Source organism: Camelus ferus, chromosome 20 (assembly GCF_009834535.1).
Source record: "Camelus ferus isolate YT-003-E chromosome 20, BCGSAC_Cfer_1.0, whole genome shotgun sequence".
Lineage (NCBI taxonomy): Eukaryota > Metazoa > Chordata > Mammalia > Artiodactyla > Camelidae > Camelus > Camelus ferus.
This window is the reverse complement of record NC_045715.1, coordinates 35104689-35117055: the sequence shown is the minus strand read 5'-3', so window position 1 is coordinate 35117055 and position 12367 is coordinate 35104689. Positions and strand designations below refer to the sequence as shown.

At 44.5% G+C, this 12367-nt stretch overlaps 1 protein-coding gene across 9 annotated transcripts in view; it reads right to left on the bottom strand.

Annotated features, from left to right (window-relative positions):
- The window catches only part of PAQR8 (progestin and adipoQ receptor family member 8), a 101771-nt gene extending 89669 nt beyond the window's left edge, over positions 1-12102 (bottom strand). For 3 of the 9 annotated variants that reach the window (XR_004313655.1, XM_032463266.1, XM_032463260.1), the window contains exons 1-4: positions 12002-12080; positions 1783-4247; positions 786-897; positions 270-404 (exon numbers count right to left, since the gene is read on the bottom strand). The gene's annotated coding sequence lies outside the window, so the exon portion shown is untranslated. Of the gene's footprint in view, positions 1-269; positions 405-785; positions 898-1782; positions 4248-12001 lie in introns of all 9 variants that reach the window. The other 6 variants (XM_032463263.1, XM_032463267.1, XM_032463261.1 and 3 more) reach the window with 6 other exon arrangements.
- Between the last annotated feature and the right edge of the window lie 265 nt (positions 12103-12367).

Genomic DNA, 12367 nt, shown 5'->3' with positions numbered 1-12367 from the left:
TTCAAAGGGAAGCCGCCCACGTGAAATTGCCTCTCTCCGCATCTCAGAAAGCAGCCGTTGGACCGCGTCAGCTGGCCTCCCAGTGCCTCTGATTGCGTGGGCAGATCTAGGGCTGGGTGTGCCTTCCACGACATGGGAGATGCCATCTGTGCTATCTTTCGGGACCTCCAGAAAACGTAGCCTGACCTGGGGAGGTCATGGAGAGGTTCCGAGGTGTGCTGGGCTGCTGGAGGCACACGTAAAAGAACTATCTGAGCGGCTGTCAGTACCTTTCAGTAATTCTTCATGTCATGCCAGTCCTGGCCTTCACTGCAGCCTCGGCTGTCAGGGATGCAGCCATGATTCCCAAGTGTTGAAGGCAAGTCAGCTTTGCCACAGGTGGGATGCAGGCACTCTCTTACCCCCTGTCCAAAAAGAAATCGGGAGGGCGGAATGTGCATCAGTGGCTGACAGCCCCTACCACCAACCCACCACCCCCGAGGAGCTGTGTTTCAGTGAGTGCTCGTGGCTGTCTGGGATGCTGTGGAGCAGGGCTTCTGGCAGCTGAGAGGCCAGTGGCAGTGCGCCCAGGGTAAGGGGCTGGGGAACAGAGTGCTTCTGTGAGGTGGTCACCAGCCGCTGCTGGCCCCACAGTCTCTGTACAGACTGAGGTGAGGTCCTCTGCCCAGAGTTGGACCACAGCCTCCACCCTCGCTTGGGCACAGAGCAGAACTAGCGGCAGAGCGGCCAGGAATGGGACACGAAGGCTGCTGGGGTTCCAGGCAAGTGGAGTTACCGGTCGTTACCTGGCATTCCAGGCCTGGTCGACTTGGGGTGATGACTGTCCATCCTGCCTTTGCACTTGAACTTCTCCAGGCCTTCTTTCTTCTTTCCGTGTTGACCCTCCCTTCTCCATTCCTGAGAACAAAGCACTGCTGTTGGTGTTTGTAATGCTCCAAGGTGCTATATCTTTTTATAAAGCACTTGGAGAGGGCATGCAGGCTGGTCATTCCCAGCAGAAGGGGAACAAACTGCACCGTCACAGGAACCTGTATGCAACTGCTACATGCTTGTGGCTGCTTCAGCGCCCAAGCAGTTAACGGTGACTGATCTACTCATCGGTTGGTCCTATAATCGGGAAGAACAAATCTGACTCCATATAGCATCTGTTACTTTTACTGTAGCCTTCATATTCTATTGCTTTTGCTACTAGTTCATCACTAAAGGGATGTTGCCTATAAGCTTAAGGTATACATAATGGCCCATCTCTGGGAGCCCTGCCTCCCAGGTAATGAGCGTTAAAGCTAAAACACCTTTGTTCAGCTCACAGGAACCATCCGGACCACCGGGGAATGGCTGCAGGAAGGGAGAAATGAACACCTCCCCTCCAGAGTCTGACGGGAACCAGGAAGTGTTTGACGTTATTCCCTCCTCTCACAGTATAAGAGCAGCATGAACTCTAACTCAGGCAAGATGCTTCTGTGAGACACTAGCCCACCATCCTCTCAGTCTGCTGGCTTTCCGAGTAAAGTCACTATTCCTCACCCCAACAACTTGCCCCTTGATTTACTGACGGCACGGCTAACAGTACAAGCCTGGACCTGGTAACAGTCTACTTTAAATTTCCCGAGGGCTGCTTTTGTCACCCATAAAGGTATAAACATATACGTATATATACACACACACCTGCCCTCCTCTGAACCAACTCTGTTCAAATAATAATCTATATTAGTTTCCTATGGCTGCTGGAACAAATTGTCATAAACTTAGTGACTTAAAAACGTCACAAATTTATTATCTTACAGTTCTGGAGGTCAGATGTCTGAGATCAGTCTCAGTGTGCTACTGTCAATACGCAGGCAGGGCTCCGCTCCCTCCCAAGGCTCTAGCGGAGCATTTGTTCCTCGCTTTCTCTGGTGTTTGGACACCACCTGCATTCCTCAGCTCGTGGCCTTTTCTCCATCTTCAAAACCAGCTGCGAAGCATCTTCCCTCCTTTTTGACCTCTGCTTCTGTTGTCCCATCCCCTCTCCAACCCGCTACTCTTGAGTTCTGAAGTCTGTTCCACCTCTGACAGTCAACGAGTCCGTGCTCCCAAGCTCAGCTGAAATGCGTCACACCTGGGAGAGGTTACAGGTACGCTGAAGCTGCCCAGGAGCCCTTCAGGCCATGGGGCCGTTCTCTCACCCTCTCCTTCCCCGTCAGTGCAAATACTCTTCAGATCATTCATTCACTAAACAGTTTATGAGCCTGCTGTGTACTTGGAAGTAGGTATACAACGATGAAAGAGACGTTCCTTGCCTTCAAGAATTCCAGTGGGGGAAAAGGTTGAGCAGAGGTAAAGCTAAGACACAGTAAGAGCCGTTGTGATAAGAACTGGTGTGCGGCTGATGAGAAGGGAAGCCTCAAACTGAGTAGACACGTAAGAGGTGACCCTGAGCTGAGTGGTGAAGGACAGACAGCATCGCGGCGGGAGCTCCCAGAAGTGGGGCCTGCAGAAGGCACAGGGATGACACAGTGTGGTCGCTTGGGAGATCTGCAGGCTGGAGGCCAGGGTGAGGGGGGAGTGTGAGGCTGCAGAGGCTGGCTGGGGCTGCGTGCCAAGCTGAGAAGGTTGAACCTCTCCCTAAAAGCTATGAATGAAAAATGCTGCCTGCCGTTTTAGTAAACAAAGGATGCTGCGGCCATAAAGCCATCCCATTGCAGCTGCCCGGACAGTATGTCCTGAGGGAACTCAGGATGGAAACAGGATGCCCGCCATCAAGCCCTCAGCCACTGCAGTCACCCTTAATGGTGCACCCTGAGTGCAAGGTGGCCTAGAGGTGACCCTAGGAGGGCCACCCCATCATGGACATCACCAGCAGTGTCCTAAAGAATGGCTGCTGCCTCCTGGTGCTGGCTGTGTCTTGGACCATCTGGACCAGGACTGCCATGTGGGGACTGTGCTGGTCTTTGTGGCACTGCAGCCGGGCAGCTGATTCCCGGGGCAGTTGGCTAACCAAGCACCTGCGCTGTGCGGTATCACGGCAGCAAGTCTGCGGGTCTGGCTCTGGGCTGGAGCTGGCGCACCTGGCTCACTAGAGGGCGCTGTAGACTCTCCTGAAGCTGGTGGGGCTGTGATGGAGTTTCTCTCTGAGGCTGGTTTCTGTCTGGAGACTTGCCTCCTCGGGGCTTCTGCTGGAGAAAAGAGAGAGAAATTCTAGCTGTTGTCATCCCGTTCTTTCCGGGCCCTAGTTTCAAGACCAGAAGAGATTCCCATGATGACCCATCATAAAGTGCATTTCAGGCAAGAGTCAGTTGGAAGCTAGAGGAAGGATCACTGAGCTGGGGGTCTCCTGACGGCATCAGAGTTAACTGGGCAGTGTCAGCTTCTGTAAATTCCCTTCCTCTGGCTTAGTTTTCTCATCTGTAAAGCGTAAGAGGTGAAGACGGTCTCCAGCTGTCCTTTCCAGCTTTAACATGCTGGCTCCAACACCTGCCATGAAACCATCTTTTCTTAAATTTTCAGGAGCTCCAGGTCCTTGGAGGGTTTTATTATTTGTGATTTCCTGCTCCACCCAGTCCCACGGCAGCAGGGCTTTGGTGGAACACATTTGGCCAGTTACCTGCCCCAGTCCCTTGGGCACCCTGGCCAATCGCTGTCTCAGCTGTATTGTTGGGCTGGGCTTCAGCAAGGTCACTGGGCAGCTCTAGTATCTCCCCTTCCAGCTTAAACCGATGCTCATCTGCATCTCCACCTCTGGTTCTGGAGCTTCTGCTGCTCCTGGGAGAGCGCCCTGCCCTTCTGGCCCATCTTTCTGCTAATGGCTTTTTTTCTTCCCCTGGGTCCACTGGTTGTAATGATGCAGATCCCAGAGCTAGATCTGCTTTCTGAGGTTGTCTGGGCTGGCACTGATCTTAATCTGCAGCACCTGATCCATCTCTTTGTGGAAAGGGCAGCCCTGAGGGCCTGGCCCAGAGTGCAGGATGGCTGTGGTTCTTCTTGTAGACACCCTGAGGGCCTTGAACTTGATATGACACCAGCGTGTGTGCCAGACATATCCCTGCACCTGAGGACACCTGGCCACGTCTTCACAGACTGAAGTGTTGAGGTGAACTGTCTTTAGGCCCCTTTTGATGGTGGGTTCCTCCATGATAGACAGTAGGTGCCAGCTCTCTGCTGGGGCCACTGGACCCCAGATGGAGCCTGCTGTGGTGTCTGGGATTCCTGCTGGCTCCTGGCCTGGGGGTGTGAGGGCTAAAGCCCTCGGTGGAAGTCCTGGACTGGTCCTGTTGAAGAGAAACAGCACCAGACACCCGTTGAAGGCAGCAAGATGGATTTTATTTGGACTACTGCAGTAGGGAAACAAGACTCCCAAATGAACTAGGCTCAACTCCAACTAAGACAAAGGTGACTGAGGTTTTTAAAGGGAGAACAGAGGTAACTAAATGTGGTTATAAGGAAGTGAAAGGGGGGGGAGGACAAAAAGAGGCTAGGGGAAACTATAGGAGCTAAAAAGGGGACCATGGGGAAATGGAAAATTATAGAAAGGGTGAGTGGACAATGACTGGAAATGGTTTGGCATCGTGGGTTGGGACGAAGTCTATCTTGTGGTTTGGTGGCACTGCCATTTCTTGAGCAAAGGCAGCACAGGGTCTGAGGTGTCACCTTCAGGGACACAGCCTAGTGCAGGCAGAAGCCAGGCTAAAGTTGGTCAAGTCTCTAGGCACCGGGTCCAGGCAAGTCCTCTGGGCCATGCGGGGGTTTACAGTTCACAATCCCTTCCTGGTACAGTCTCCCCAGTGGAGCAGTTTGAAGGCTGGGGGGCAGTAAGACTGTGATTCCTCCTCTTTCTTTACAATATTCAGTGGGTGATGGGAGGGTCACGGTGGACCACACCTAGGCCAGCTTCACATGAGAGGCCCTGCACTCTGTTTCTACATCTATTTCAGGGAGCGGCTGGAATGGCAGTGAGGGACAATGTTATTGCTGAAAGGCCTCCCAGAGACGCTCCCACTGCTGCAAGCTGTAAGCACCAGGTGATTTCTCTTGAAAAGAGAGAACTGTGGCAAAGACCACGGCTGGCTTTAGAAGGCCAGGGCCAGATGTGGGAAGACTGGCACACAGGGGAGGGCTCCCTGTCACAGCTCCCACAAAGTGAAACAAGTCAGGTTCAAGATTCTGGGGCACTTCTGGGGCCCTCCAGAAAGTCCCCATCTCCAGACACTACCCCCACCCCCCGACCCCGTCTATCTCTTTTATCTTCCCAACAAAGCGCTCTGTGAGCCACCAAGCAGCTGGTTTGCAGGTCCCCTCTCCAAGCTGGAGACAGAAAAGGCTTAATGGTTTCAAATTTTGAACCTCTCAAAGAGAAGTTCAAAGGCAGTGAAGCAAAAGGCAAAGGCTTGGAGGGCTTAAAGAAGAGCCCAGGAAATCATTTGCGATCTGAAGTTGTGTGTTCAGCGTGAATGTTCCCAAGCACTGCACTGAGCGCTCAGGGTAACAAGCGGAAGAAGACACGGTCCCGCGGCAGAGACAGATACGCAAACAGTAACCGCAGTACAATTAAAAGGAGCGCCAATAATGACGTCCAATGAGATGATGCGATCTAGGTTTTACCCCCACCCCATTACTCATTATTGTTACAACTGCTTTTAGAGTCAACCCTTCTTTAGATTTACTTTTCTGTTTACCAGTTTCTTTGCTCACCACTTCTTTTTTTTCTTTTGCATCCCATTCCTTACTTCTATATTCAATTTCCTTCTTCTTGAAATGTATCTTTGGGAGTTGACTGTGGGTGGCATTGTGTCCCTCCAAAATTTATATGTTGAAGTCCTAACCCCTAATTTGGCTGTATTTGGAGATAAGGTCTTTAGGAGATAATTACAGTTAAATGAAATCATAAGGGTGGGGCCCTAATCCAATAGGACCTGGCCTTATTAGAAGTGTTAAGACAGAGATCTTTCTTTCTGCACACACTCAAAGGAAAGGCTATGTAAGGATTCGGCAAGAAGGTAGACATCTACAAGCCAGAAAGAGAGCTCTTACTATGAAACCAAACCCTTCCAGATCTTGATCTGGGACTCCTAGCCTCCAGAACTGTAAGAAATAAATCTCTGTTGTTTAAGCCATTCGGCCTGTGGAATTTTGTTATGGCAGCCCTTGCAGACAAATACAGACTCCATTCAACAAAGGTCCAGAGTGTTTAATCTTAAAGTACCTTGCCTCTTTAGTAATAGCTTAACAAGGTATAGCTGAAAAACTTGCTGTCAGTCTAAAATGTTTCTCTTTTCTTTTTGGATTGCTTTTAATATTTCCCCCATACTTCTTGGTTTCATTACAGTGTACTTAAGTGAAGATTTAATTTTACATTCTTTGCTTAGGATTCACTGTGATTCTGTATTCTGAGGATTCTTGTCTTTGATCAACTGTGGAAAATTTTTAGTTAGTATTTCTTTTATTTCCTTTATTTTTCTCCATCTGAATTTCCCATTAAATATAATTTCACCTTTTTCATTCTATCATTCATTTCCCTTAACTTCTCTTTGTATTTTTCATTTCCCCCACTCTATTGCATCATGGCAATGTCCTCAGCTCCAACTTGCAGTTTAATAATTATTTTTTCAAATGTGCCTATTCTGCTTTTAACCAATTTATTCTTTCAATAACTGTATTTTTCAATTCTAAAAGTTTGATTTGGTCAAATCTAAAAAATCTCTATTATTTCTCTATTTATTTCAAATATACTGATTTTAGAATCTAACTGAATTTCTCTGGGCTTCAGTTACCTAGATTATGAAACGGGGCTTTACCCTAAATGGCTTCTAAGGTGACTTCCAGCTCTGAAATTCCAGTATACACCCTGATAGTCACTTATTTTTTATAAACATTGTTGACATACTTTGCATTTCCATTAATGAAGGTGGCATTGGAACACAGCAGTGAATGAATAATTATTTTTTAAATTTTTATTTAAAAAAATAAAGTCGATTTTATGGTTGGAAGTGATCTATGGGTTAGGAAGCTCAGAGACAGTATTTATTATTTTTGAATGGAGGTACTGAGGATTGAACCCAGGACCTCGTGCATGCTAAGCACAGACTCTACCACTCAGCTATTATTCCCCACCCCCAAGAATGACTTCAAAAGCCACCTTCCCCAGACTTCTAGGGCTCTGAGCCAACACCTTCCATTTTCTCATATCCCCTTCCTGTATTAGCACAGAGGGAAACAGGTGGCTAACCAGATGAACACAGGCCAGGAAAAACATCCATCTGGGTTTGATTTCAGATCAGAGATAATTTTTGGAGGCTTATCAAAGAGTTCAGTGAAAGGCTGGGGAGAGGGGTAAATACTAAACCTTTCAGCTTCTCAGAGCTTTTTATTTTGATCACTGCAGCACTTAACATATAAAATTAGAGTGTTAAAGGTTTTTCGACACTCTCTAAAGAGTGGAGGGCTGGAAGAAGGAATGAAGGCTTTATTTCTTTTTATCTGAAGAGTCCCACAGTTGAGCTAGAAGAATATAGGAAGCTACCAGAAGTGAGCTGGGGGTATGAGCTTGGGGGTGGGAAATGGAGAAGGTGATCTTAGTATATTTCTAGAAAGGGCAGGGGAGTGATCAGTACAACCATTTTTGCAGATTGTATCCCAAGGTGCTTCACAAACATCTTTCAAATTCTGTTCCCATTTGTCAAATGTTCAGTGAGTGGAGGATGCAGTGAGAGTCAGTCTTCCCAAACCCTGGCCTCTGGTCTGTCAAACTAACTGTGAATGCTTAGACTGGAACTGGAGGTTTTCAGGCAAACGGCACAGAGCCAGTGAAAATGAACATTCAGCTTACTTCAAAGAGCACTGGCTCTTCCTCCCCACCGACCCCCCACTAGCTGACCACACGCAGTCATGCTGCTTTGACGATTTATTTTCTCTGCCAAGATCTTTAGAATAAACTTGCTTAAGGCATAATTTATATACACTCTGCTTTATTGAGGTATAGTTTATAAATACTTTGTTTTAAAATTCAACAAAATTTAAATTTCCTCCCATTTCCATACTGTCCTAACAAAGTTTTGGAACTGAATGTCAGAGTTGTATTCCTCTCCTGACTCATGCTGTTTTAAGAGACTTGCATGTCTCTTAAAATTTCTTTTTCTGTCTTAACTGCAAAGTAATTATTCATCCTAAGTAATTATCGTTAGGAACGATATGCTTTTTGTAAACCCTTACGGCACTGTGTGTGAGGCACATGTATTTATGCTATGTATGTAACTTTTACCCCTTCCCCCGCCTTATTCCTGCTTCCTCCCAAATAGCTTTTAAAAAAAATTTTGTTAAAAAATTTTTAATTGAAGTATAGTCGGTTTACAGTGGTGTGTTTATTTCTGGTGTACAGCATAGTGATTCAGTTATACATATATATACTCCTTTTCATATTCTTTTCCATTATAGGCTATTATAAGGTATTGAATATAGTTCCCTGTGCTTTACAGTAGGACTTTGCTGTTTATCTGTTTTATATACAATAGTGTGTATCTGCTAATCCCAAACTGCCAATTTATCCCTACACCTCCCACCCTCCCCAATAGCTTTTAGATTTGTCTGTTTTTACTCTCAAATGTCTCATTCTGGTCCTCTTTTTTTCGGTCCCTTCCTTTGAATACCCTTTCCAGGCTCATTTCTTTGTATCTGATTAAAATAGTCCATTCCACACATCCTGCCTAGATTAATCTTCCTGAAGTACAACTTTAATACTGTCTACCACCACCACCACCACCACCACCAATGGTTGACATTTATTGCTTACTATATGCCAGGCACTTTTCTCAGTATTTTACACCTGCTATTACCTCCTGAATACTGAAACCATTCTTTGAACTAGATACTACTTCTAGGCTAATTTTAAAGGTACAGAATGGTTAAATCAGCTGCCTCAGTCACACAACTAGTAAGTAGAGAGGCCAGAAAGAGGACTGAGTTTGCTTGTTTTAGTGCTTGTGGCCCTAGACTACAGCATCAGGAGAAGGTTCTGCCTAGTTCACATCATAGAAGCGAAAAGATCTGCTTGATCAGGGAAAGCCTAGACCTGTAGGTTATTCCTTGGGCTGCTCTGACCCCTAGAGGTGTAGAGTTTTTGACCTCCAAGATTTTGTGGCCTTTGCGTTAATGTCAAAGGGCTATAATGGATTATGGCACTTTCCTGAGGGCCTAAAGTGAGGATTTGTGTTGTGTGTGTTCCAAATTTTTTTTATTTTTACTTTTATTTATTTATCTTTAAAACCGCAGTATACTTGACTTACAATATTATATTAGCTTCAGGTGTACAACATAGTGATCTGATATTTCTATATTTTAGAGGATCATTTATATATTTTTTTATATTTTATCTGATCATTTTACAAAATGATCACCAGGCAAAGTTATCTGTCACCAGACAAAGTTATCTACCATATTATTGACTCTATTACAAATGCTGTTAAAACTAGTTATTAATCACAGGTCTGAAAAGTTTTGCAACTTATTGATCATTGGTCTGGATAAAGATACATATCATTTAGTAAGTATAAATAACATTTATTATGGGTTTGCATTGTATCTTGGGTACTTTATAGTCCCTGAAGACATGTAAAGATAGTACTACATACACTTTGCAATCTGTTTTGAACCAGCAGCCTGCATATTTTTACTCTGCAAGGAGCCTCCTGAGTTTTTTTTTTTTTTTGGGTTTTATTTTTTAGCTTTGGAGCCAGGTGGAGGTCTTTCAAGGCCTAGGGTGGAGAGAAAAGGGATGCAGAGGGAAAGAAACACTGTAAGCAATAATGGAAACCATGGATGCACTACTTCATCAGGTGACCCTGCTTCTTGACTCTGAATAATTAGAGGCCGACCATTGGCTCAGCTGGACTTTCTATTAGGTACAAATGCCCCTAACTTTTTCCAGCAACATTCTGATTGATTGCCTTTTTTTTTTTTTTTTGGCTTAGTGTTTGTTTTTCTTTTTTTGGCCATTGTCTTTTTTTTTTAAACTTTTTAAATCGAAATGTAGTTGATTTACAATGTTGGTTGTTCTTTTTGAACAGTTTGTAAGAGCAGGGGATAGCAAAGGAAACACACTTTCTCTGCTCAAAGATCTCATGCCCTAACCAAAGGGAGAAACACCGATTAAAGATCCTAATACCTTTCCCAGCAGACAATAATGACATTAAGGCAAATCAAATCTCTATCCAGAACCACGGCAGGATTAATTCTAAATGGAATTGTCTTTACACAGTTTCCAAATTTGCCTTAAGTTCAAAGGAATGCTAGAGTAGGGTAGATTATTAGAGATTTTCTAATTTCCTTACCTTTTATATGAGGAAACTAAAACCCACAGAAACGTGTGTTAGAGTCAAAAGTTTGGCTTTCATTATTTCTGCTCCTTTGGACTTTCCATTGCAAATGATCTGATTTCTTTACTTGTTTGAACTAAGCTTCCTGGTTCTTTTAGGGTTAATTTCAAATTGTTTCCAGAGTGGAGAATATTGTCAGCCTTGCCTTCAATATATTCATAAAATGACAGTTATGAACAAGTGATAAAAGCATTCTCAAGTTAATAAGTAATTATCTCTTACTATATAATTGCAAACAAAATCCTTATTTAGAATTCCTTTTTTTTTGCCTGTTAATATAAACAAAAGCAAGCAGCCAGGTGACAGCCTTCTTTCTTTGACTAGGGGTCGATGCATCTGCCCACTAGGATGACACAAAGCATATGGTAATTACAAACTGTATAATAACTAAAAATACATATCCACATACAAATAGATAGTATATATATTTTGTTTAGGCAGATTATACTTAGCATACTTACCAGAGTACAGTGAGTCCTGGAGACCTTCAAACACAATTTAACAACTAGTTGGCCAAAATTTCAGATATAGAATCACCAGGTGTCTAGTCCTGTTCAGTAAAATTAAAAACACATGTGGAGGTAATGGGGCTGCTCCTTATTGTGCACTGGATGGTTACATGGTTGTATACATAATAAAAATTCATTGAGTTGTATAGGTAAGATTTGTGCATTTTACTGTATATAAATTACACCTCAAAAATAAAACTAAAAAATATAAACAAACTGCATAAGACTATAAAGAACCAAAAAACAAACAAAAAACCTCCTGGGGTATGCAATTGGTCTCTTAATTTCAGATTTGCTATATTTTAGTTACTTCTTGATACTCAAAGAGTGACTTGAAACACCTTTTTGGTTTCTTCTGTTTAATTATCTTTCAATAAACCTAAGTTATTTAAAAAGATCTCGCTATCTTCTCATAAGACGAGAAAGCCTTTAATTTACCCATCTGTAAGTAGGACTGTGTAGTAACTACATACAGAATTTCCTCTAGCACAAGAGGCCATCTCTGGGACGAGGGGCAGGGAGCGCACATTCCAACAATTCTCCTTTCACGTGCTCCACCACTCCTGCAGTCTGAATACTTCAGACCACGGTATTCAGATAGCAAATGGGTCGCTGAACTAAAGAACCCTTCCCAAAGATGCTATGATTCTATTTTCCACCCTAGATTCCCTAAATTCACTTTTTTCATGGATGCCATTTGAGGTTGTTCCAAAAAAAAAACCATAATTATAATACACCTGATTTGAATATATGTATTTTAATTTTTTAAATTGAAGTATAGTCAGTTATAATGTGCCAATTTCTGGTGTACAGCACAATGTCCCAGTCGTGTGTGTGTGTGTGTGTACATATATTCGTTTTCATGTTCTTTTTCACTAAAGGTTATTACAAGATATTGAATATAGTTCTCTGTGCTATACACAAGGAATTTTTAAATCTTTTTTCTTTAATATATAGTGGCTAACATTTGCAAACCTCAAACTCCCAAATTTATCCCTTCCCACCCCTTCCCCACCCCCTCTCCCCGGTAACCATAAGACTGTTTACTATGTCTGCGAGTCTGTTGATTTGAGTATATTTTTAAAGCGATTTGCCTTTATATTTTTATCTCCCTGCGTTCCAAACCCGCATTCTCTGACATATAGCTACCTTCAGTCCAGGCGCCGGGCTGAGTTTCTTCACTCCTCAGCAGCTCAGGAAACCGCAATCAAAAAAAGCCCTGAGAAACATCCGGAAAAGGGAGGAAGACTACGGCTCCCAGAATGCAGCGCTCCCCCGGCTCTCCGGCTCTCCGGCTGCCCAATGACCGAGCTCCGCGAGCTCCTCTCGTCCCATTGGTCAGCATTCCCGCCAGTGAGGGCGGAGCGGGGAGGGCCTCTGATGCCAAATTTCCCGCCACCGCAAGGCGCTGCTGGGAAAACCCGGAGAAGAAGCAGCTCTCGGTTGGATACTCGCTCTTCTCGCGTTAGGGGATTCAGCCAATCAGAAGTAGATGTTCTCTCAGCTATCCCGCCC